Here is a 23,419-nt window from a genome sequence, read left to right on the forward strand (position 1 = left end):
GATTTGTATCTGGGTATGAACTTAAATGAAAACGTGAACTCATTACATGAGGAAGGAAACACTGCCAGATTTAACAGGATGAAATTCCAGCAGGCTGTCAGGTTTCATGGGGCTGTAGTGAAATACCTCATAGAAAGGTTTCCAGTTCATAAAACGCTTTCAAAACATGCTCAGCTCTTTTAAGTTGAGGGGACATTATCATTTCTATCTATAGCATTTCTCTGCAAATTGAACTCAAATATCCTTTGGGCTGACTACACAGAGAACAGAAGAAAGACGTGGAAGAAACTTGGACTCGAGATTGCCTTCCTGAAAAGGTTTCCTTCAGGCGGAATTATGTGAGAAGAAATGACATCAGAAACTAACGTGTCAGTATACTTCTGCCAGCTCCATACGGTCCAGCTTGTTTTCACAGGTACTTCATTAATTCAACAAATATTTAGTGAGTTCCTATCACGCGTGGGTACTGTTCCAGGCGTTGGACGTATGGTGGTCAGTTAGAGAAATCTACCCTCACAATGCCTACATTCCAGAAGGAGAAGTAAACAACAAATAAATGATCAGGAAACATATTGTAAAATGTCAGGTAGTGATCATTGTTATGAAGAAAATGGGATCAAGGGTATGGGATCAAGGATAGTGTGTTTTGCAAAGGCCACCCTGAGGTGTGACATTTGAACAGAAGCTTAAACGAAGTGACCTATTGAATCCAGGAAACTAATTTTATAGATTTTTGAAAGGGGTGAGCTAGCATAAGGTAGTAAAAGGGTTAGGAAGTTATTTTGATTCAGAGATGCCCAGTTTAAATAACCACAGGCCTGACCCTCTTCTCTCTTTCAGTGGGAATTTGGATAGAGCCTTGAATGTTTTCTTGGGGATTTTCTGGTGTGTGTGGCATAGTAACCAGTGTGTTCTGCTGTCTTCTGTCTTGACCTCTTTTTACTTCCTAGAAAGAAGCAAAAGCTGTGGGAATGGGCATGAAAAAATACAAAAGGACTTTATATCTTTCAGCCTGGGCAGAAGTTGACAGAGAAAAGGAGGTGAGAGAAAAACAAGATATGAGAAAAAAAGGCAAAATCCAAGTGAGTTCTCTTTTTGGTGTTCTATCTATCTTTCTATATAGCTTTCTCACCAGCCTTGTTAAAAAGTAAATATCTCTGCAAATTTCATTTCATTTTCCTTCAGCGGATACAATAAGGCTTATTAAAATGTCTTTCCCTTCTGCAAGGTGCAAACTCCACATTAGATTTGAAAGCTCTCACATAATTCAGATGGCAAAGGAGGTTTTAACTTGGCTGACATCAACATGTAAACTAAGAATCCTTCACACGTGGAACACGTGCTTCGAATGAAATTGAGTATAAGAATGTTTGCCAAACCTGACTGCAAATGGTTTATTTAGAAGTATAGAATGTGAAAAATATAAATTGATTTTCAAAGATAGTTCCATGATGATTATTGACTTTTACTCCTAAATTACTGATTTGTTTAAATAGCAAGATGATGCTACATGTTTAAAAGTTTCTGTACCTTGGAAGTATTTATTGTCTAAACTAAAGCTTATTCTCATTTCTAAGAAGAAAATTAGGAGATTGTGCTTGCATGTGTATGCATGTGCAGTAATCTGTTTTTAGTGATATACTACTGCATGGGGCTAGGTCTAGGGGTCGGGATGTCTAGAAAACATCTCATCTGAACATCAAGGTTGAGAATATAATATTTAGGTAACTAGTTTCAGTCCAGGTGCTCTTCTGCCTGTGGTAAACCTTGCAGGTGAGCTCACTTACCTACGTTCTCAGTTCTAGGGAAGGAAAGTCAACAGGGATATAGAGCCGGATGGTAAATGGCAAAATGGGAGGCATGGTGATAATACTCTGAGTTAAGAGCACCACTTTTGTTGTCTGACACACTTGGGTTTTAGGCTTGGTTCTTCTAGGTCCAAATGTAACTCTGGGCAAGTTGCTCAAATTCTCTAAACCTCAGCTTCCCCTTCCGTAAAATCCTTCCAAATATTTTATAATAAATATTTAAAGAACTTCTACAATTTATGAAATTTACTTCATGAGCAGTCACTATGGTCTATAGTTATGATCAAATGTGCTCTCAGCAACACTGAATAGAAGCTCTTGGATAACCATGACTATTACTTTGGAGTTGCCTAAACTGCCCTTTCTCTTGAGACTATATCATTAATGCTTTCCATGAACCAGGAGTCATCTGTAATATCTGACAGAGATCTTATTTTCTGTTACTCATCAAAACAGTGATACCCTCATGTATACATTTCAAAGTCAGAAGGAAAGCAACTAGGGAATTGAATATAATGATAGCGTTCCCTCTTAGAATTATACCAAATCCAATTTAATGGATTGAATTTTGCTTTTTAAATTAAAAAAGTAAAAAAATCTATGTTCTGGGTTGGCTAATAGGACACTGGTTAAAGCAAATAATGATTATTTGTTTTCTGATGTAGGAATGATTTGCACTGGACTGAGAAGAGCGTGAGATGAAACCCCAAATTCTTAACTGGTTGAGTTCTAGAAAGAGCGATGGTAGTAATTTGGGGGAACTGGTGGTGCCGAGTTCACTTGATTCTACTTTGAAAACTCTCATTAATTGTGCATGGCTGTGCACATACACACACCACAGAAACAAAATTCCTGGAATGTGAGTGAAATTTGTGTCAGAATTTCTATCTTTGGATGTATAGAGAATTTAAGTGCTATTTAAATGGAAGAATCCTGTTGTAGTAATAAAGAGAAGAATCCAATGGTAGTAATGTTGGTTAGTGTTGAGAAGAAGAATAAAGGAGAGATAAAATATTTTAAGTACAATTATAATCTTTTTATTCAAGAAATTATAATCTTTTAACCTCTAATATGTTAATAATACCTCACTTTTTTCCTCAGTGGATTTAGACAGTGCAGTTCTATTTCTATCTCTAAGGAAAGGCCTATAAGTACCTCAAACCAACACAATGACTTATTGAGTGCCTACTATATGGCTCTGAGAGACAGAGACTGTCTGAGAGACAGAGACTCTGAGAGACAGACTCTGAGAGGCACTTTAACCTATATTGTTTAATCCTTTCAACAAGCAACAGCGTAGTATTATTATCTTTTTTTAATAGAAAGATAACAGAGACCTCAAATGCTTAAGTAGCCAGACAAGATCATATAAGACAAAAATCCTGCATAGGAAACCAGGTTTTCTGATTCCAAGTTTAATATTTAACATTGCCTTCTACATAAAATTGTTAGACATAATTTAATAATCATGTGTAAGGTATTCTCCATTGCTCCTTTAGAGTAATACTGCCAAAGAGCTCAAATGCAATTAATGAGATAAACCTTTAAGCTTTATTTGGTCCATCTTCAAGACTTTTGCTCAGTAAATTTTTGTTGAATAAATAAATACTAGAAAAGTAATTGCTTAATGAATTATTTCTTGAGCATCTATGACTGACTATCCAGTGCCATCATCTCCAAAATTTGGGTCTCTAGTAAACTTAAGTGGTGGGGGGGGTAAGAGCTTAGAATTGGCACCCCAGCAGTCTCTCCACCCACCCACCCACACCATGTCCAAATCTTTCCACCAGTTGCCTACTAATTCTAAAAACAGAACTGGCTACATAATTTGCAAGTTCAGTGCAAAATGACAACGTAGGGTCCCTTGTCCAAAAAGTATCAAGAATTTCAAGACAGCAACAGTAGAAAGTTAAACAAAGCCCAGGACCTTTTTGAGCTTGGGGCCCTGTGTGAGTGAACAGATTGTATGCCCATAAAGCCATTTAGGTCTAAAGAGATTGGATGTTCACTTTAGTACCCTGAAAATGTACCTCAAAGAAGTAGACTGTGATGAAGTTTATTGGTACAGCAGCATCAAAATAAAAACTGGAAGAGAGTATACAAAGTGGATTAGGGGTACATGTAAACCAACCTCAAGTTTGGAATCAGATTCATCTGTTAATATCACCTCCTCTTAGGGAAGAACGAAAGGAGGGTGGAAGAAAGACTTCCTCTTCTACGCACAGGCTCTGAGAGTAATATAGACAGTGCTTCTAGAAATGTCTTCCTGAACAGATTACTCTATTTGGAGGATATTTATCCCCTTACCACCTCTCCTTTCCCCAGAGACATGGCATTGTGCCCTAGTTTTAGTGTCTACAACTTAGATCGAGGGATTTTATGGTAACGACTCTTGTATCATCTCTTTAATTGAAAATCCTCTAGGCTAGGAGGGTGGGAACCGTGCCTGTCTTATACACTGTCATATCCTCAGCACCCAGTACATGCCCGCCACATAATAGGTGCTCAATAAATACTTGTTGAATGATTGAAAGGAGGTTGTAGGGGAAGTAGTAAGACTGACATTTAAAATAATTATAGGAGTGAATACCACGGTAGAAGGATTATTTCTATTCCCCAAACTCTGCAAGACACCAAGTATAAAAAGTCGGGTTTTTTAAATTATTATTATAAATCTAGTGACATCAATACTAGCTCTATCTCTGCATCCACATATTTTATGCATTGGCTTGTTTTCATGTTTCTTTTCCCAAGGGAATTGCTTCAGCAATAACTAAAGTCAATGAAGAAAGTGAGGGACTTGCAAAAGTTTCCCAGCTGATTCTGCCAACTGAAATGCCTTTATTGTGCTGTTTTGGTAAACAGAATGAGTCTCAAAACTGAAATCAGGTCAATGTAAGTTTGTGCACATGCATGTATTCACACACACTCACACGCTCTCATCAGTAAATTATTTGAAAAATAAATGAAAATGAAATCGGGGTCAAATTTGGAACATGAAACAGATAGCATGCTCTTTGTGCTACCAGAGTATATCTGAAAAGGAAGCAGGCAAGTCCAGCAAAACTTAGAGACCTCAAAAAGCCACCAATATACACAGAAGACTGAAGTTGGTTTTTTTCTTTTCTTCCCCTCACATTAAGTCCAATAGCAACTAATCCTGGGGAACTAAAAATATTCGAGGTGTACAGTGACTCCCTTCTTTGGCTCTTTCTATAATGTATACAAATCTGACTGATAAAAGGCTCAATTCACTCAGCAGAGAACTGGCTTCTGTCTGATGGAATTTCACTGTGGAGTTTTCACAAGGAGAGAGGTTGGAGCCTTTATATCTCCCATCCTTCTCTATGGGAGACAGAGCCTTATGCATCTGAGTGATAGCAGTAAGCAGTCTGGGACACGTTGGTCGCTGTGTCTGCAGGCATCTGACAAGAGGAGGATATGATTGCAGCAGTGTGTTTGGGAAGTCTGGCTTTCTCCCTCAAAGCCCTCTTTATTCTACAGTTACCTGGCATTGCATAAGAGCCAAGCAGGCAAATTAAATTCCTTCTATTCAGCCTTGAGGAGAGGTGAAAAAACTCCTCTCCGAGCTGGCGATATTTGTCACTTTGCTCTGTCCTTCCCCATGGCGGGGTGTTGGGCATCCAATAGACAGGCTGGTCAAGAGTGATGTTTTTCATTTTTATTTATATATTGGTTCTTTTTAACTCTTTCAGGATTGTCCAAATCAATTTGAGGCCCTGTGTCTGTGTAAACTAATTTCCGTGGCTACTCCTCCATAAATGACTTTGCTATACTCTTCCTCCAAAAGGACTTGGATCTAGGATGGCCATAGCATCAGGTATATCTCAGAGTGTTTTACACTTATTTCTCACTTTTTATATTTAAATTTGGAGTTATTCAAATAATTGTCTTGTTATCTTTGAAACCATTAACCTTGTAACCACTGTACATTTTCTGTGTGCCCGTCATATTGGTCAGTATCATTGCGTTGTGTTTTGACTTGTTCTTACAATGGCCAGGTTGAGATACAAATTTGTCCAAGTGAAATTATGTTCACCAAAAGAAGAAGGACTTTTAAATTAGTCCAGGTCATTGGTTGGTTTGCAGTTTTTGATGGGCACTGTAATTTCTCAGGTGAGGAAGCTATAGATTATCTAGCATCTGTAAATAAATTCAAATTTCTGTCCAAGGAAATTAGAGTCTTGGGCTAGGAGAGAACTTCTAGGGAAATGTTATGATCTTTAAGAAATCATGGAGCAGGGGAGAGTAGACTAGAGTCAGGCAAATACAATTCTCTTTAAGAGAGAAAGTAAGGAAGAGAAAGGAGGGAGAGAAAAAGAGGATGAGAGAAAAAGAGAGAGAGTAAAAAAAAAAGGAAAGAGGGGAGGAAGGGAAGGAGGGATGTAGTAGGGAAGGAAGGAAGGAAGGGTGGGAAGGAGGGAAGGAGGAAAGAAGAGGGGAAGGAGGGAGAGATGGAAGGAGGAAGGAAGGAAGGGAGGTTGATTCTACAGGACAAAAACTATGAGTTTGACATTGGTCCAAGAAAGAATTCTAGATCGGATTAATAAAGTGATGCTTTGCAAGTACTTAAAACACTTAAGCTAGAAGAGTGTATCTGGGCTTCAGCAAAACGTATGACGTTTTCTTTTTATATGTTTATCATCATATAGTTAGGTAGAGTAGTAATTGATGGAACAAGAAATACACAGTGAGTGCTTGCTGTGTACCCAGGCTCTGGTGGGATGAGAGAGAGAGACCCATGGTCTCTCTCCTTGGCCCTGTTCTGTTCCATGTCTTAGCAATCAATGAATTTGATGAGAATAGAAAGGCGTGGAAGAGCACAGATTATGGAGCCAGATGTCTAGTTTTGAATACTGTCTCTGTCACTTACTAGCTCTGTGACCTTAGGAGTTTACTTAATCTTTTTGGACCTCAATTTCTTCATCTGTAAAATGAGAATAATCATAATATCCATTTCATAATTTTATTGTGAATATGAAGTGAGTTTAAAATGCTTAAAACAATGACTGGCATAAAAGAAGCACTGTTAGCTAATATCAATATCAATAATAATGATACATAGATGATATGCTTATTAAATTCATAGAAGAACAGAAGTTGGGAGAAATGATGATACTGTGAGATATAAACTGATATAGTAGATTGAAAGTAACAAGATGAACTTTAACACAGAGAAACAAGAGGTCCCATATTTGAATCCTCAAAAGCAAAATGGATTATAGCTGACTTCCAGCTCAAAATGAGCCATGTATTCATTGGTCCTTAAGCGCCAACCACCTGCCAGGCACAATGTAAAGTGCTATTCAAGAGAGAGACCCAGAGCTAGAGTGAGATTCAATTTGAGTTTGCATCAGTGGGATCAATGGGAGTGTATTCTCCAAACCAAGTAATGTGCTGCCCTTGTCAACCACAGCTTGAGCACTGGATTCAATTCTGGCTTCCACATTCTAAGAGAGACACTGACAAATTGCCAAATATTCACAGAATACCTATCAGGGTGGCAAGGGGATTTGTAACAAAGCGTGAAGGAATCAGGGATGCGTGGACTGGAAAGAATAGGGGTAGGATGGCTAACGATAAGTTCACTGGAACGGTCCAAGTTTATGGCTGTTGTTCCCGCATAATTGCAAGTTGTGTTGTATTTCACTCTCAAAATTGCCCCAGTTTGGACAATTAAAATATGATCTCTCTAATGATGGCTTTTAAGAGCTATCTGAGAGAGGATGAATTAGACTTGTTACTCAACCAAGTCTCATGTTTGTGTGTGACAGCAAGGTAACTTGAAATATCAGTATCTTAAGCAAACAGGAGGGTTTAAGGGCTCACGTAACTAAATTGTGGGAAAGGCAGAAGCAGGGCTAGCCAGAGAGGGCACTGGAACCAAGGTGTTCTCTTTCTCTGTCTCTCCTTCTCGCCGCTCTTACTCTGATCCCTGCTTTTGGAACAGACTTCATATTCTCCTACTGCTGCCGGGTGATCTGAACTCTCATCCATCAAGCTTAGAAAACCAGAGAGAAAAGGAGCTTCTTCACTGTCAACTCAACCAGAAAAATACTTGGAAAAGACTCTACCCCAGTGTGCTTGGGTCATGGACAAGGTGAGGGGTGAGGTGCGGCGGGGTGTGTGTGTGGGAGGGAGGATTCAGGTCAGATTAAAATAACAACTGCTGTAAACTTCTATCAGCCAGTGAAAGGCACAAGGAGACCGACTCCAGCTCAGTTTGATGATAGGGGCAGCCTCCTGAAAGTGACTTTCTGATCGTTGGAAGTGTTTAATTAGCAGGTGGGTGACACGCTGTGTCGAAAGCGTTCACGTGTCGGGTTAAGAATTTTTTTTTTTTTTTTTGCGGTACGCGGGCCTCACTGTTGTGGCCTCTCCCGTTGCGGAGCACAGGTTCCAGACGCGCAGGCTCAGCGGCCATGGCTCATGGGTCCAGCCCCTCCGCGGCATGTGGGATCTTCCCGGACCGGGGCACGAACCCGTGTCCCCTGCATAGGCAGGCGGACTCTCAACCACTGCACCACCAGGGAAGCCCTAATAATAAGAGGTTGGTGCCTCTTTTTTTGAGGGGGGGGGGTGGTTAGAATTTGACTAGAAGATCTTTAAGTTTTCATACAGTACCAAGATGCTTTACTTCTATAAATTTTCCTTATGTTTTTTTTGCATAATTAATTTCAAAGAATCCAGTTCCAAGTATAAGAAATGAAAGAATCACCACTCTTAAAAACTGCACTGAATCTCAAGGGACCTGAGGATTACAGCAAAACTATGAGAATTGACCCAATAAAGCAACATAATAAATTTAAACCATATTCTCTAGGGCCCCTTTGTATTCTGCAGTTTTGGGATTCCATAAAACCAGCTTCTGTGATGCTGAACATAGCTAAAATTATTTAAAAGTCACATTGAGTACAAGACGAAAGGAAAGCTTTCTGAACTGGCAACAATGAGAGCTGTAGTCATGAAATCAAAATGTTAAGTGAGGGTTTGACAAGATCTTGCTCCAAATTTTGTTCGGTCTCCTCTCAATGATGACAAAGCAGGGAGATGCTATAGTAATATATGCTGATATATATTCGGTGGGAGCATATTCTCCAAACCAAGGAATCTGCTGACCAGTCAACTCATGTTGAGTACTGCATTTTCTCTCTCTGTGTGTGTGTATGATTCTCTCTCTTTTTATGTGTTTTATGTGACATGGGAGTCTTCATAAGGAAATGAAGACCTGAAAAAACAGACCTTATATTTTATGCTAGGTTTGATGAAGAGTGGACATGCATGAGGAATATGATAGGACAAAGGGTATAAGTGCAGTAAACCGGGGGAAACTTAGCAAGATTTTTTTGTTTGGCTTCTACTTGGTGTCCCTTTGACTTCAGAGATAAGGATCTTTCTTTCCTCCAGGTATAGAGAAGGCACCTCTCACATGAGGGTTTTTTTTTTTTTTTTTTGCGGTACGCGGGCCTCTCACTGTTGTGGCCTCTCCCGCTGCGGAGCACAGGCTCCGGACATGCAGGCTCAGCGGCCATGGCCCACGGGCCCAGCCGCTCCGCGGCATGTGGGATCCTCCCGGAGCAGGGCGCGAACCCGTGTCCCCTGCATCGGCAGGCGGACTCGCAACCACTGCGCCACCAGGGAAGCCCTCACATGAGGGTTTTATGATCTGTTTCAGAGGAGAAGGGCAGAGTGACCTTCCTGCTTCTGCCATTTTCTCAGAAGTCCTTTAGCTTAAAATATTCAGTATGCCAAGGTTCCATGTTTCGAGGTAGTGTGTCCTGAGCACGATCATTCCTCCATCTGAAACTTCCCTAAGAAGTTTCACAGTCCAGAAACGGAGTTAGTAAATTGTCTCATAATCAGTTGAACTAATCTCTTAGGGCTGGGCATTTCCATGGAAACAAAAGAAAAACAAAGGTTAATGGCTAGAACAAACTACTATAAATTCAGCTTTTGAGTCCTGAGGGCATTTCTAGATGTTAGGCTCAAAGTATGTCTTCAGGAGTGAGGGCAAGCAGTGGCAATCTTACAGATTTTCCTGGTTTGGAGTTTGAATGTCTCTGGCAATGTTGTTGATTATTCCGGTAAACTTTCTGAGTGGCCCACACAACAACAGCTGTAAAAATTGTCCAAACATGAGCTGTTGTGGTGATTTCTCTGAAGTTTATATCAAGTTGTCCAACTTCAGCTTGCAGGGCTGCAGGAAAAAGGGCAGTTTTAATTTTTAGTGATTTCAACTCAGAAGGGTGAGAGAAAAATTGGAAATAATAGTTTTGGAGAGAGGTAGCTAGATATTGGAGGAAACTAGAATTCAGGATCCATGCTAGTGTACAAGTAGGTAACAAGACCTGAAAGACCATGAATAGGACTAGAATTTAATACCCACAAGAGTGTGCTATAGTTTTCCATCAAAATATAATTTTTTTTGTCTAGTCACCTCCATTTCTATCAAAGATAATTGAAGTAACACTGATTTCTTTGCAGTATAAGCCAAGCGTTATGAAACTTGGCCTGATTATTTACATAAGTGCAGCAAGAATAGTGAAATCTGCTTTGCTGGAACTTTTCATAAAGAATCTCAGTATGGACTTTTGAAAGCCTATAGAGACTGGGAAGCTAAGCTAAGAACTCACCATCAGACTTTGCCTGTATTACCTATGGATTTGGGTAAATTCCTCTCTTCTCAAGGTCCCCAAAATATCCTTACATTGTGAGCCCTACCAGGAAGTGACCTTCCTTACTTACCTGGTAAGGCTGGAATCCCTTACCAGGGATTGGTACCTGGAAAAGTATGAGAAATTTCTTCAAGGGGCTTTATTGGCTCAAAAAAGTCAACCCGAGTTCCTAAATATCCAAATTCCCAAATATGACATTCCAGTCAAAGCCTTGGTAAAATAACCAGTGTTTCCTTTGTATTCTGTTACCAGGACAATAGATTCTTATTGAGCGTATGCAAATAACTATACTGCCATAAAAATAAGAATATACGGTAAGAGTTTTTGAATTCTGGAGGGATCAGATAGGGAGAAAAAGCAATTGTTTCATTTTTGTTCACAAAGGCATACTTTATCAAATTGCTCTAAGTTGCACGTAGCTTAAGAGAAAAAAGATTTCCTTAAATGTGGAAAACAATCCATTAAAGAACCAGTCATGTTTCATACAAAGTCATTTAAAAATTATAGTCATCTTCATTAATTCATTCAGTTCCATGTAATTAATCCTTATTCTGCTTGATCTTGAATTAGCAGTTTTATGAATCCATCCGTTTTTTCATTAATTCTGGAATCTCTTGTTCAGTCCAGTGGAAGGGTCTCAATGTTATTCAGGTGACGCCATCGTGGAGCATTCTCACCTGTAGCTGATTGTAAATGCTTTCCTGGAAGAATCAGAGTAAACCAGTAACTGTGAATGGTTAAAGATGGCCATGGTTAAAGATCTGATGAAAGTTCATTTGATAAGGAAATTCAGGTATTTCTGTGACTACAACATTCTAACATGGTAACCAGATGATGAGGGTATTGACAAATTTCTACGAACTTTATACAATTTCCAGAATAGTCATACACATATGATCTAAGAAAGTTTACCATCACTTCTTATTTGACAATGCTTCCCATGTAATTTAACATCCCTAATAAACCTAATTAGCTTTTTTTTTTTTTTTCGGTACGCGGGCCTCTCCCAGCTGTGGCCTCTCCCGTTGCGGAGCACAGGCTCCGGAAGCGCAGGCTCAGCAGCCATGGCTCACGGGCCCAGCCGCTCTGCGGCATGTGGGATCTTCCCGGACCGGGGCACGAACCCGTGTCCCCTGCATCGGCAGGCGGACTCTCAACCACTGCGCCACCAGGGAGGCCTCCAAACCTAATAAGTTTTACACCTCTTTTTCACAAGGTAAGAGACAAATTCTTTGAGATTTTCCAGGGGCCCTCTGGGAAATCTCAAAGTCAGGCGCGGTCAGAAAGACTTCATTTAGAATTTAATTTGGGGAAGTTGTCAAAAATGCCAAAAAGTATGGAAATGGGCTTCCCTGGTGGCGCAGTGGTTGAGAGTCCGCCTACCGATTCAGGGGACGCGGGTTCGTGCCGCGGAGCGGGTGGGCCCGTGAGCCATGGCCACTGCGCCTGCGCATCCGGAGCCTGTGCTCCGCAACGGGAGAGATAAAAGGCAGGAAGAGGAGCTTCCTGTCAGGAAGAGGGGCTTCAAGATGGCGGAATAGTAAGACGCGGAGGTCACTTTCCTCCCCACAGATACATCAGAAATACATCTACACGTGGAACAACTCCTACAGACCACCTACTGAACGCTGGCAGAAGACTTCAGACCTCCCAAAAGGTAAGAAACTCCCCAGTACCTGGGTAGGGCACAAGAAAAACAGAGACAAAAGCACAGGGACGGGACCTGCACCAGTGGGAGGGAGCTGTGAAGGAAAGCTTTCCACACACTAGGAAGCCCCTTCGCGGGCGGAGACTGCGGGTGGCGGAGGGGGGAAGCTTTGGAGCAGCGGAGGAGAGCGCAGCAACAGGGGTGCGGAGGACAAAGCGGAGAGATTCCCGCACAGAGGATCGGTACCGACCAGCACTCCCAGCCGAGGGGCTTGTCTGCTCACCCGCCGGGGCGGGCGGGGGCTGGGAGCTGAGGCTCAGGATTCGGTCTGATCCGGAATCGGAGTGAACACAGCCTGAAGGGGTTAGTGCACCGCGGCTAGCCGGGAGGGAGTCCGGGAAAAGTCTGGAGCTGCCGAAGAGGAAAGGGACTTTTTCTTCCCACTTTGTTTCCTGGTGCGCGAGGAGAGGGGATTAAGAGCGCTGCTTAAAGGAGCTCCAGAGACGGGCACGAGCCACGGCTAAAAGCACGGACCACAGAGACGGGCATGAGACGCTAAGGCCGCTGCTGCCGCCACCAAGAAGCCTGTGTGCGAGCACAGGTCACTGTCCACACCTCCCCTCCCGGGAGCCTGTGCAGCCCGCCACTGCCAGGGTCCCGGGATCCAGGGACAGCTTTCCCGGGAGAAAACATAGCGCCTCAGGCTGGTGCAACGTCCCAGCGGCCTCTGCCGCCGCAGGCTCGCCCCGCACTCCATACCCCTCCCTCCTCCCGGCCTGAGTGAGCCAGAACCCCCGAGTCAGCGGCTCCTTTAACCCCGTCCTGTCTGAGCGAAGAACAGACGCCCTCAGGCGACCTACACGCAGAGGCGGGGCCAGATCCAAAGCAGAACCCCGGGAGCTGTGCGAACAAAGAAGAGAAAGGGAAATCTCTCCCAGCAGCCTCAGGAGCAGCGGATTAAAGCTCCACAATCAACTTGATGTACCTGCATCTGTGGAATACCTGAATAGACAACGAATCATCCCAAATTGAGGAGGTGGACTTTGGGAACAACGATAAATATATATTTTTCCCTTTCCTCTTTTTGTGAGTGTGTATGCATATGCTTCTGTGTGTGATTTTGTCTGTATAGTTTTGCTTTTACCATTTGTCATAGGGTTCTGTCTCTCTGGTTTTTATTTATTTTTTTCTTTAGTATAGTTTTTAGCAGTTGATATCATTGGTGGATTTGTTTTTTGGTTTGGTTGTTTTCTTTTATTAAAAATTTTTTTTAATAATTATTTTTTATTTTCATTATTTTATCTTCTTTCTTTTTTTCTTTCTTTTTTTAATCCCTTTTATTCTGAGCCATGTGGATGACAGGCTCTTGCTGCTCTAGCCCGGCGTCAGGGCTGTGCCACTGAGGTGGGAGAGCCAAGTTCAGGACACTGGTCCACAAGAGACCTCCCAGCTCCACGTAATATCAAACAGCAGAAATCTCCCAGAGATCTCCATCTCAACGCCAGCACCCAGCTTCACTCAACGACCAGCAAGCTACAGTGCTGGACATAAGGCAAATACTAACAGCAATAAAATGGGAAATCGAAAGTAACACAATCATAGTAGGGGACTTTATAACACCCCACTTTCATCAATGGACAGATCATCCAAAATGAAAATAAACAAGGAAACACAAGCTTTAAATGATACATTAAACAAGATGGACTTAATTGATATTTATAGGACATTCCATCCCAAAACAACAGAATACACTTTCTTCTCAAGTGCTCATGGAACATTCTCCAGGAGAGATCATATCTTGGGTCACAAATCAAGCCTTGGTAAATTTAAGAAAATTGAAATCACATCAAGTATCTTTTCTGACCACAACGCTATGAGACTAGATATCAATTACAGGAAAAAATCTGTAAAAAATACAAATACATGGAGGCTAAACAATACACTACTTAATAACCAAGAAATCACTGAAGAAATTAAGGAGGAAATCAAAAAATACCTAGAAACAAATGACAATGAAAACACGATGACCCAAAACCTATGGGATGCAGCAAAAGCAATTCTAAGAGGGAAGTTTATAGCAAAACAATCCTACCTTAAGAAACAGGAAACATCTCAAATAAACAACCTAACCTTGCACCTAAAGCAGTTAGAGAAAGAAGAACAAGAAAACCCCAAAGTTAGCAGAAGGAAAGAAATCATAAAGATCAGATCAGAAATAAATAAAAAAGAAATGAAGGGAACGATAGCAAAGATCAATAAAACTAAAAGCTGGTACTTTGAGAAGATAAAATTGATAAACCATTAGCCAGACTCATCAAGTCAGAAAGAGAAAAACAAATACCTTATGCTAACACATATAAATGGAATCTAAAAAAAAAAAAAAATGGTCATGAAGAACCTAGGGGCAAGACAGGAATAAAGACACAGACCTACTAGAGAATGGACTTGAGGATACAGGGAGGGCGAAGGCTAATCTGGGACAAAGTGAGAGAGTGGCATGGACATATATACGCTACCAAACGCAAAATAGATAGCTAGTGGGAAGCAGCCACATAGCACAGGGAGATCAGCTCGGTACTTTGTGACCACCTAGAGGGGTGGGATAGGGAGGGTGAGAGGGAGGGATACGCAAGAGGGAAGAGGTATGGGGACATATGTATATGTATAACTGATTCACTTTGTTATAAAGCAGAAACTAACACACCAGTGTAAAGCAATTATACACAATAAAGATGTTAAAAAGAAAAGAAAAAGTATGGACATTTGACTAAATAGAATCACAGATTATTATAAAACAATACTTAATTACCTATTTAACCAAAGTGACAATAAAAGACTTTAAAAGATAAATATAGGAGGTTACATGATTTTTAAAAACAAAAATCCCTTAGCTCTTTAATGTTGAGAAGATTTGGTTTTCTCAAGTAATCAAAGGCCTGATAAAGACAATATGAAGAGCAGCAAATTATTTTAAGACAAGAAATATTGGTTTCCCACACAAATTACTTAAAAGGTAAAGACCCCCCTGCCCCCTACTTTTTAAAATAGTTTCTTATCAAGAGCAGACCAATAACCTAAAAAAAGTTGGTTGTTTTAGCCGAAGAGAAAGCCAAATTCTAGTTTTGTACCAATGTATTTTTGATATTTAGGTTCATTTTTAAAAAACCTATAAATAAATCTGTTTAATCTTAGCAGCTTACTCACAAATAAAATTTCTTTTCCACAACTGTCTATATGTTTTTAATCTATCCAGTTTTTGTCATATACGTTTTCTCCTCATTCTGCAACAATCAATCTTTCTACTTTAGGACAAAATTATTCTCTTTCCTTTAAATATGTCTTTAATAACTTTCCTTAGCAAAAATACATCTTCCTTTCCTACACGGGCCATTTTTTTATCCTTATTATTTGTCATAGTTTTATTTATATGTATGGATTAGAGTTTTTTAACCATCAATAATCTTTCTTCTCAGTGAAAACTAAGAAGTAAGCAATTGGGAACTGTCTTCCACATACTGTAATTCTGTAGTAAATTGGAAATACATCCTTTCATAATTTCTAGAGGCATATGTATTTTCATAGTACAATTTCTCATGTTCATTACTGACCCAATATATTTACGTTCTCTATACCACATAAAAACAAGATGCCAAAAGTAGATAAACTTTTGTTCAGCTCTTCATGTTTTATCTCATTTGGAAATAATCTATACATTTAATGAATATTCATCATTTTACTTTGTATAGCTTTAAGGTTTTAAGTTATCAGAAAGATTTTTGAAATTATTTTTAAGTAAATGTACTATAAAACATAATTATTGTTGAAAAGTTCACTTATAAACTTTTCTCCCACAGACGTCTATTTAATGCACATGTTCTTAATGTTCTTAACTATACTAGAATTGCTGATGAAAATTTCATGAGACACAAAACAAAGCTAGCCATCATTTTAAGTTATTTTTCTTGTTGACAAAGCAGGCAAGTATCAAAATATCACTGAAGAAAGACTCTAGAAAGTTAAGCATATGGTTCTTCCCTTCCTTTTTTTTTTTTTTTTAAACTGCTGTGCTTGACGTGCATCAAGCAGTTCATTTTTATTGTACATTTGGTTCTTAGGTTGGATTTATAGTTTTCTAATTTTAAATATCTAGTAGAAATAACATAAGCTTATTTGAGAGGCAAACCTAGGTAGATAAAAATTGTATCTATGCCTTATATATAATGCTGATGATGCTGAAGAAATACCTATTTTAATTTTACCAACAATTTTAAAACTAGCTTTATTTATCAAAGAGTATCCTAGTTCATGTGAACTTCAAAACACATTTGGGGGCTTCCCTGGTGGCGCAGTGGTTGAGAGTCCACCTGCCGATGCAGGGGACATGCCGGCCGGGAAGATCCCACATGCTATGGAGCGGCTGGGCCCGTGAGCCATGGCCAATGAGCCTGCGCGTCCGGAGCCTGTGCTCCGCAACGGGAGAGGCCACAACAGTGAGAGGCCCGCGTACCGCAAAAACAAACAAACACACACACATTTGGGTTAGATTCTATATTTCTGAGAGTTTTAGGAATCCTTAATTTACCTGAGTGCTCATTTACATCTAAGCCAACTTGAACTCCTTTAAGGGATTTAATAAATTAATTTGGTAATACCATTTAGAGGTAGAAAAATATCACAAATTATATCTATATATTATATCTATATAAAAATATATAGACAGTTGCAAACAGAGACCTTATAGTTTTTGTTTTAAAATTTTAGCCATGTGTCAGGTACATTAATATCTGAAATGTAGTGTAATTATTATTTAAAATTTTCCGTTTTTCTCTTAAGTGCAGGGCAGTTCTCTTTCCAATATCCTGGGCTTTTACAGTATCTGCAAGCATTTTGAGATGAATAGGTGAGGTTTGGGGATTGGTAAAGCTAGGTGGGCGCTGAATTGCTCTTAGAGCCACATTTCTGTTTTGTAAAGAATTGACTTATAAGACAGTGACAGTTGTTTATAATTCTGCAAAGAACTGGGTCACAGCCTGAATGTTATCAAGGGGCTGACCTGCCCTTCCAACTACATTGTATTCAATTTGCTTCTTTATGTCAGGGAGAAGATTTCCAACTAAGATGAAAATCAAAAGATACCTATGTTCCAGATTTAAGCTTCTGTAATCTACCAGAGTAATTTTGAATTCTATGTCGTAGTTGAATTAGGTGATATCCTTTCATCCATAAAATATAAACCACCCAGTGAAGTTGGTGTTATCACCCCAACTTCATACAAGAGGAAATTGAGGCCCAGGAAGGATAAATGAATTGCTAAAGTTATACATTTAAAATGTGACAAAGTTTACATGTTTAAAGTAGTATGTGTGACTGCAGAACTTAGGGTCTTTCCAGTCTATTTGGTGGTACAAGTGTCTTCTACATACTCATTTCATAGGTCACCATTTCCCCAATCTCTCAGAATTAATAACCTGAAGTCATCTCTTTTCTCTCTCGCTCTCCATATCTAATCAGTCATCAAATCCTATTAATTTTTCCTTAATGCTTTTATTTTGCTTCCAGTTCTTTTTACTGCCAACATCAAATTCAGGCCCTGTACATTTTACCTGTTGCCTATTGAAATAGCCTCCTAAATTGTCTCTTAGTTTTTCTCTCTCTTCACTAATTCAGTTGCAGTTCTAAAGCAACTTTTCATCTTGTGGATCCCCCTGTTTCATCACTTCCTTGTTTTCTTGTTGCAAAGAAAGTGTTATGGACTGAATTATGTAACCCCTGCCCCTAATTCATATGTTGAAGCCCTACCCCCTGATGTGACGGTACTTAGAGATGGGACCTTTAAGACGGTCATTAAGACTAAATGAGGTCATAAGGGTAGGGTCCTGATCTAATATGACTGCGGTCCTTACAAGAAGAGAAAGAGACACCAGGGATGCACACACAGAGGAAAGGCCATGTGAGGTCACAGTGAAAAGGCAGCCATCTGCAGGCCAAGGAGAGAGTCCTCAGGAGAAACCAAACCTACAAACACCTTGATCGTAGGCTTCCAGCCTCCAGAACTGTGAGAAATAAATTTCTGTTGTTTAAGTCACCCATTCTGCCGTGTTTTGTTATGGCAGCCCTAGCTAACAGGAAGGAAGTGTCAATTCTTCATCCAGACAATGTAGCCCATCAACAATTTGATTCTTACTTTCAACCTCATTCATAGAAGTGCTCCCTATTCCAAAGAAACCCCTCAACATTTTGTTCTTTCTTTTCTAGGCTTCTGTTCCTTTCTGGGAGGGGCTTCTTGCATATTTTCACTTACGTAGGTCCTACCTGGCCTTTAGGAATGAGGTCTCGTCTCACTTGTGTTTCCTTATCTAGATCGTAAACTCCTTGTGGGGACTATGCCTCCAAATTAGTATCACATGAGGGACCTAATGCACTGTCTGGCTCTGATGTCTAACAAGTGTCTGTTGATTGAGTCATTAATTTATCTGGATTGTCATGATTTCTCTGATACCTGCTCTTTTATTACAATCTTCTGGCTGTTTTTGCAGAACCAACAGTTTTAAAGTAGTATAGCCTGGATGATAACAACAGCAAGCATTGCCTGCTTAGAAGTACAGGCTGTCACCTAAAGAAAATGTGCTATGATCCTTAATATTCGCAAACAGCTATGGAATTGTGAGACAGATTTCCTCCCAATAATGAGCCCTTCTGTCATCATTTTCCATTTTCCAGCTAAAGCTGGGGTACTCACCCATAGCAAGAAACAACTAGAGTACACACACACACCTGCCCTTTGCAATGTGGCAGGGGGCAATGAGAAACAATCTCCCTGAGTGTCAAATAGAGAGGGGCACATGGTACCCACACCTCATTGTTAGCTCTGCAGACACTTAAACATTTAGTTGCTGGGGAAAAATGTTTTGGGAAAAGGGGGAATGATCCTTTTCCTATTTTTTCAATTGTAGGATTACAATGATAGGAAACTCCTTTCACTTACCTCTCCAGGTTCTTTCATTATCTGCTGTTAAAGTGTTTGGAAATGAAGCCTCACTTCCATCTTTCCTTTCCAGCTGAAACCTGAAGGCTTAAGAATACCTATGGGCTAGACTGAGGTAGGGGTAGTTGAGGAAGTTGTTTAGAAGCTTGTTAAGTCTTTTCTCAAAGGCGGTGAATTAAATACACTTTCCACTCGTCAGCTTTAACAAAGAAACCCAGCCATTAACATAGGAAAGCCTTTTGTTTGCATTTTTTAACAGCTGACATTTGTACCTTTTGGAGGAGTGGAGGGCATCTCATTGCTTCCTTGTTTAAATCAGCCTGGAAATAATGGGGATGATAGGGAAGCAGGGCTAATTTCCTTTGTCTCCTATTCAGCAGATAATGGTGGTCTGTGTGGGGTGTTAAAGGCCAGGCTGCAGCGCTGACCTGGAGATGACTTCATTCTTCAGAGGTTTATCAAAGGCCCCTGTCAGTCAAACTCATGCTGGGAGACTGGGGAATGGCCATCTGGTTCACTGTTCATCAGAGAGCAGCAAGCAGAGCGACGAGGTGAAAAATCTCTCTGTCAGTTCTGAGCCAGGTGGAAGGGCGAGGCGATGCCTGTGGAGGTGGGTTTAGCAGCTCTTGGGCACATACACAGAAGAGAAGTAAACGTGAGGGTATGTGTGTCTGTGTGTGTGAGAAAGAGACCAAGACAGAAACGGAGAAGGTAAGAGAGATGGAGGGAGTGGGAAGACGAGTGGATGGAGACTTTTATTTAAGCCAGTGTGATCGTCTTGAATCGATTTTAAGTGGAAAGACTGAAGGTTACTCATGCTGCTGACCCTGCAGAGAAACCTCTGAATTGTTCCCCTGGCTGTGGGGAGGAAAGGGAGTAAGTGGCTCACAGCGGGGTCTGATTTAATTTAAAGCACGATGTTTCTGTTCTGAAGCCAGAATTCTTTCATCCTAGCCATGTTGATTACAAGCACTAACAAGGCATTACAAGAAGCACTACCAGGAAATCTTCCCCTCTCCCCTCACCCCAAGTCAGCTACTGGTGAACTAGGTTTTTGTGGGGCTACACAGCAGGGTCTGCCCTCAGGGCAGACGTTCAGAAAGGCTTCTGTTGTCAGGAAACTCATCCTCATGGCACCCAGGTTTGGGTCTGTGTTAATGTGAGAATTCCTACCAGTAGCTGAAATTTACACAGTCATGGGAAACACAACATTGTTACCCATGGACACTGCAAGTATTGAAGGATGCTTCAACATTCAAAGATCAGAATGACAGAGACCTGGTGCCTGTCTTCCTTTCTCCCTTCCTTCCTTCCTCCCTCCCTCCCTCCCTCCCTCTCTCCCTCCCTTCCTTCCTTCTTTCCTATTGTGGTAAACTGTATGTAACATAAAATGTTTACCATTTTAACCATTTCTAAGTGGCCTTAAATGCATTCACATCGCTGTGTAGCCATCACCATCGTCCATCTCCAGACCTCTTTTTGTCTTCCCAAACTGAAATTCTATCTCATTAAACAATAATTCCCCATTCCTCTTACTCCCAGACCCTGGCAACCACCCTTCTACTTTCTGTCTCGTGAATTTGATTATTCTAAGTACCTCATATAAGTAGAACCATATGGTATTTGTCCTTTTGTGACTGGCTTATTTCACTCAGCACGTTTTCAAGGTTGATCCTTGTTGTGGCATGTGTCAGGATTTCTTTCCTTTTTAAGGCTGAACAATATTCCATTGTATGGATGTACCATATTTTGTTTATCCACTCATCCATCCATCCATGGACATTGGGTTATTTCCACCAAGGCTTTCTTTTAAATTATGCTGTTCTCACATCTCTCCTGTCCTAGCATCATGTTAAGCCAGTGCCCTTTTTTGTAGACATTATTTAGTTGCTGTCAACACAAGTATCACCTCAATTTAGAGTCCACTGCCCTGTCACAAAAACGAGGCTATAATTGTGGTTGTTTTTCCGGCTATTTAAAGTGGAGAGGGGCTCTGATCCAAACAGAGCATGGGGGAAAACTAAGCGATGGGGTGAAGAGGGAATATTCCTGCTCTATTTAAAAAAAAAATTATTATAGAAACCTCTAAAATATATGGAAGTGGAAGAAAGACTAGTTCGATGAACTTCCCATAAATCGCCATAGTCAATCATTGACAAATGACAAATATTTTTTCATCTCTACTTCACACACTGCCTCTCCCATCCTGGGTTGTTTTTCAATTTCCCCCTAACTCTTTTTATTTTAAAAAGTTCAAACCTACAGAGAAATTTCCAAGAAAAGTGTTAAGAGCAACCATTTGTCATTACCTTCACACTTGTCTTGGAAATCACCAATTGTTAACATTTTGCCACCTTTTCTTTATATCTGTCTGTCTATCTATCTATCATATATCTGTACTTTTTTTCTTGAGTCATTTGAAATTAGTTGCCTACATGATGACACTTTATCTGTTACTACTTCAGCATCTATCTAAAAACAAGAACGTTCTCCTTCATAACCAAATGCAATGATCATACTCAGGAATTAAACATTTATACATGATTAGCTAATAAACAATCCATATTCAATTTTCCCCAATCATCTCAACATATGCCGCCATATATATCTATATCTATATATCTATTTATTTATGTTAGAAAATCTAGTAAGGGACTAAGCATGACATTTCCTTGTCATTTCTCTTTAGTCTCCTTTAGACTCCTGACCCTTTTTGTCTTTGATGCCACCCAGCTGTTTTGGGGTGAAGGTCTTGTAAATATGTAATTTAATCTCTGAGATGGTGAGAAAGAGGCTGATGATTGTTTCTGAATCTAGTGTCATCATGGACTCATAAATGTTTACATTGTTGTTAGCAGAGATAATTCGGGAGTCGATAATATCTAGAACCTTCTGTTTGGCATCCAAATATCTTCTGAGATATTTGCAAAGAGCAAGAATGATGAGCCATTAACTAATTCCAATAAATGAGTCACACATTAGAGAAACTTTTCACTTCTGCCTTTGGAACTGTTCCTGAAAGAAGGGCAGGTTTGCCTTTCATCCTGGCAAGGACTTACAGTTGGCTCTTTCTAATGTAAGTCTAAATTTATTTTTGAACGTTCACTAGTTAAATCTTGTAAAACTCCCAAAAGTCAGGACATTTCTCATTTGTATGTGAAGGAAGTGAACATGGGGGCATCTAGGGCATAAGACATCCAGACAGAGAAAACTGTCTCTGATTTGTTGACTGTTGCCTAGGACCACATAATCTACATGAGAGCACTTAACAAGTATTATCACTCTATTAGTGTGCCCAAACTCAAACCAGTGAGAATGCAAGATGGTTCCTAGTTATTTGTTTTGAATGGTTAAGGCTAGTAAGGTATCTGGGTGCAGCAGAATTCTGTTGTCATGTAAAGATGTATTGGTTTTGTATATAATATTATTTATAATTTTGAAGAGTCAGAAATATCATTCTACTTAAATGCTCACTTAGGTCTTTAAAAAGGCCAAATAGACATTTCTAAAAACCATCCAAAAAGAGGATAAAAACTTTAAGTTTGGCTTTTTTGAAGGGCAAGTGTACATAGCAGCCAGAACACAGACCTGCCTGTTATAAGGTAGTGGACAAGGTTATTCTGATCTTGGAACCCATGGTTTAAGTAATGATAGAAGAGTGTTGGCCTAGAATACTTGTTAGATGAAGTCTGACATTTTGAAGTTTATGTTTGTGTTGGGTACCAAGAGAAAAATGTTTTGTTCAAATTTTTTTCATTTAGCTGATGAGGGAGGTCTTGCTGAGGTCTGTCAACTGGACCATTTAACAAAAAAGCAAAAACTCCTTTTATTTTTAAACTCACCCACCATGTACCTAAAGTATTACCTTAAAGGACCCCTGCCTGTGGTGTCCAGCATTTTAGACAAGAGCCTGTGGACTCTTGCCACCATATGGCTTATAAACAAAAAATTGTGAGCCTTTGGGACATTGAGATCATGAAGTAACACCAAAACAGTGAGCCAGGGAAACCCATGTGGCTGGGAGACAAGCAAGGAGGATAGTTCCTGAACTATCAGGATGCCCTTGCTTAATGAAGGGTGGATTCAGAGGAAAACTGCTGGAGAAGTAAGACGTTAAGATCGAAAGAGAATATGAACAGAGCTATTTACAAGGATTATGTACCTGCATGTCTTTCTGTGTTTTTGTTTTTGTTTTAAAATTTTATTTATTTTAACAAGGTTTGCTTAACTAAGCCATGGATTACCTAGAGTGGTTTTAACTTACATTGTCAATCTTTCTATG

General features: G+C 40.1%; 1 long non-coding RNA gene across 1 annotated transcript; it reads left to right on the forward strand.

Annotated features, from left to right (window-relative positions):
* Positions 1 to 220: 220 nt before the first annotated feature.
* LOC117202705 (uncharacterized) lies at positions 221 to 7,929 on the forward strand. Its single transcript, XR_004485194.2, has 5 exons — positions 221 to 415; positions 951 to 1,082; positions 2,474 to 2,667; positions 5,525 to 5,649; positions 7,780 to 7,929. It is a non-coding gene; the product is annotated as an uncharacterized LOC117202705 (long non-coding RNA).
* Positions 7,930 to 23,419: the final 15,490 nt, after the last annotated feature.

This window comes from Orcinus orca, chromosome 10, assembly GCF_937001465.1.
Source record: "Orcinus orca chromosome 10, mOrcOrc1.1, whole genome shotgun sequence".
In the NCBI taxonomy this organism is placed as follows: domain Eukaryota; kingdom Metazoa; phylum Chordata; class Mammalia; order Artiodactyla; family Delphinidae; genus Orcinus; species Orcinus orca.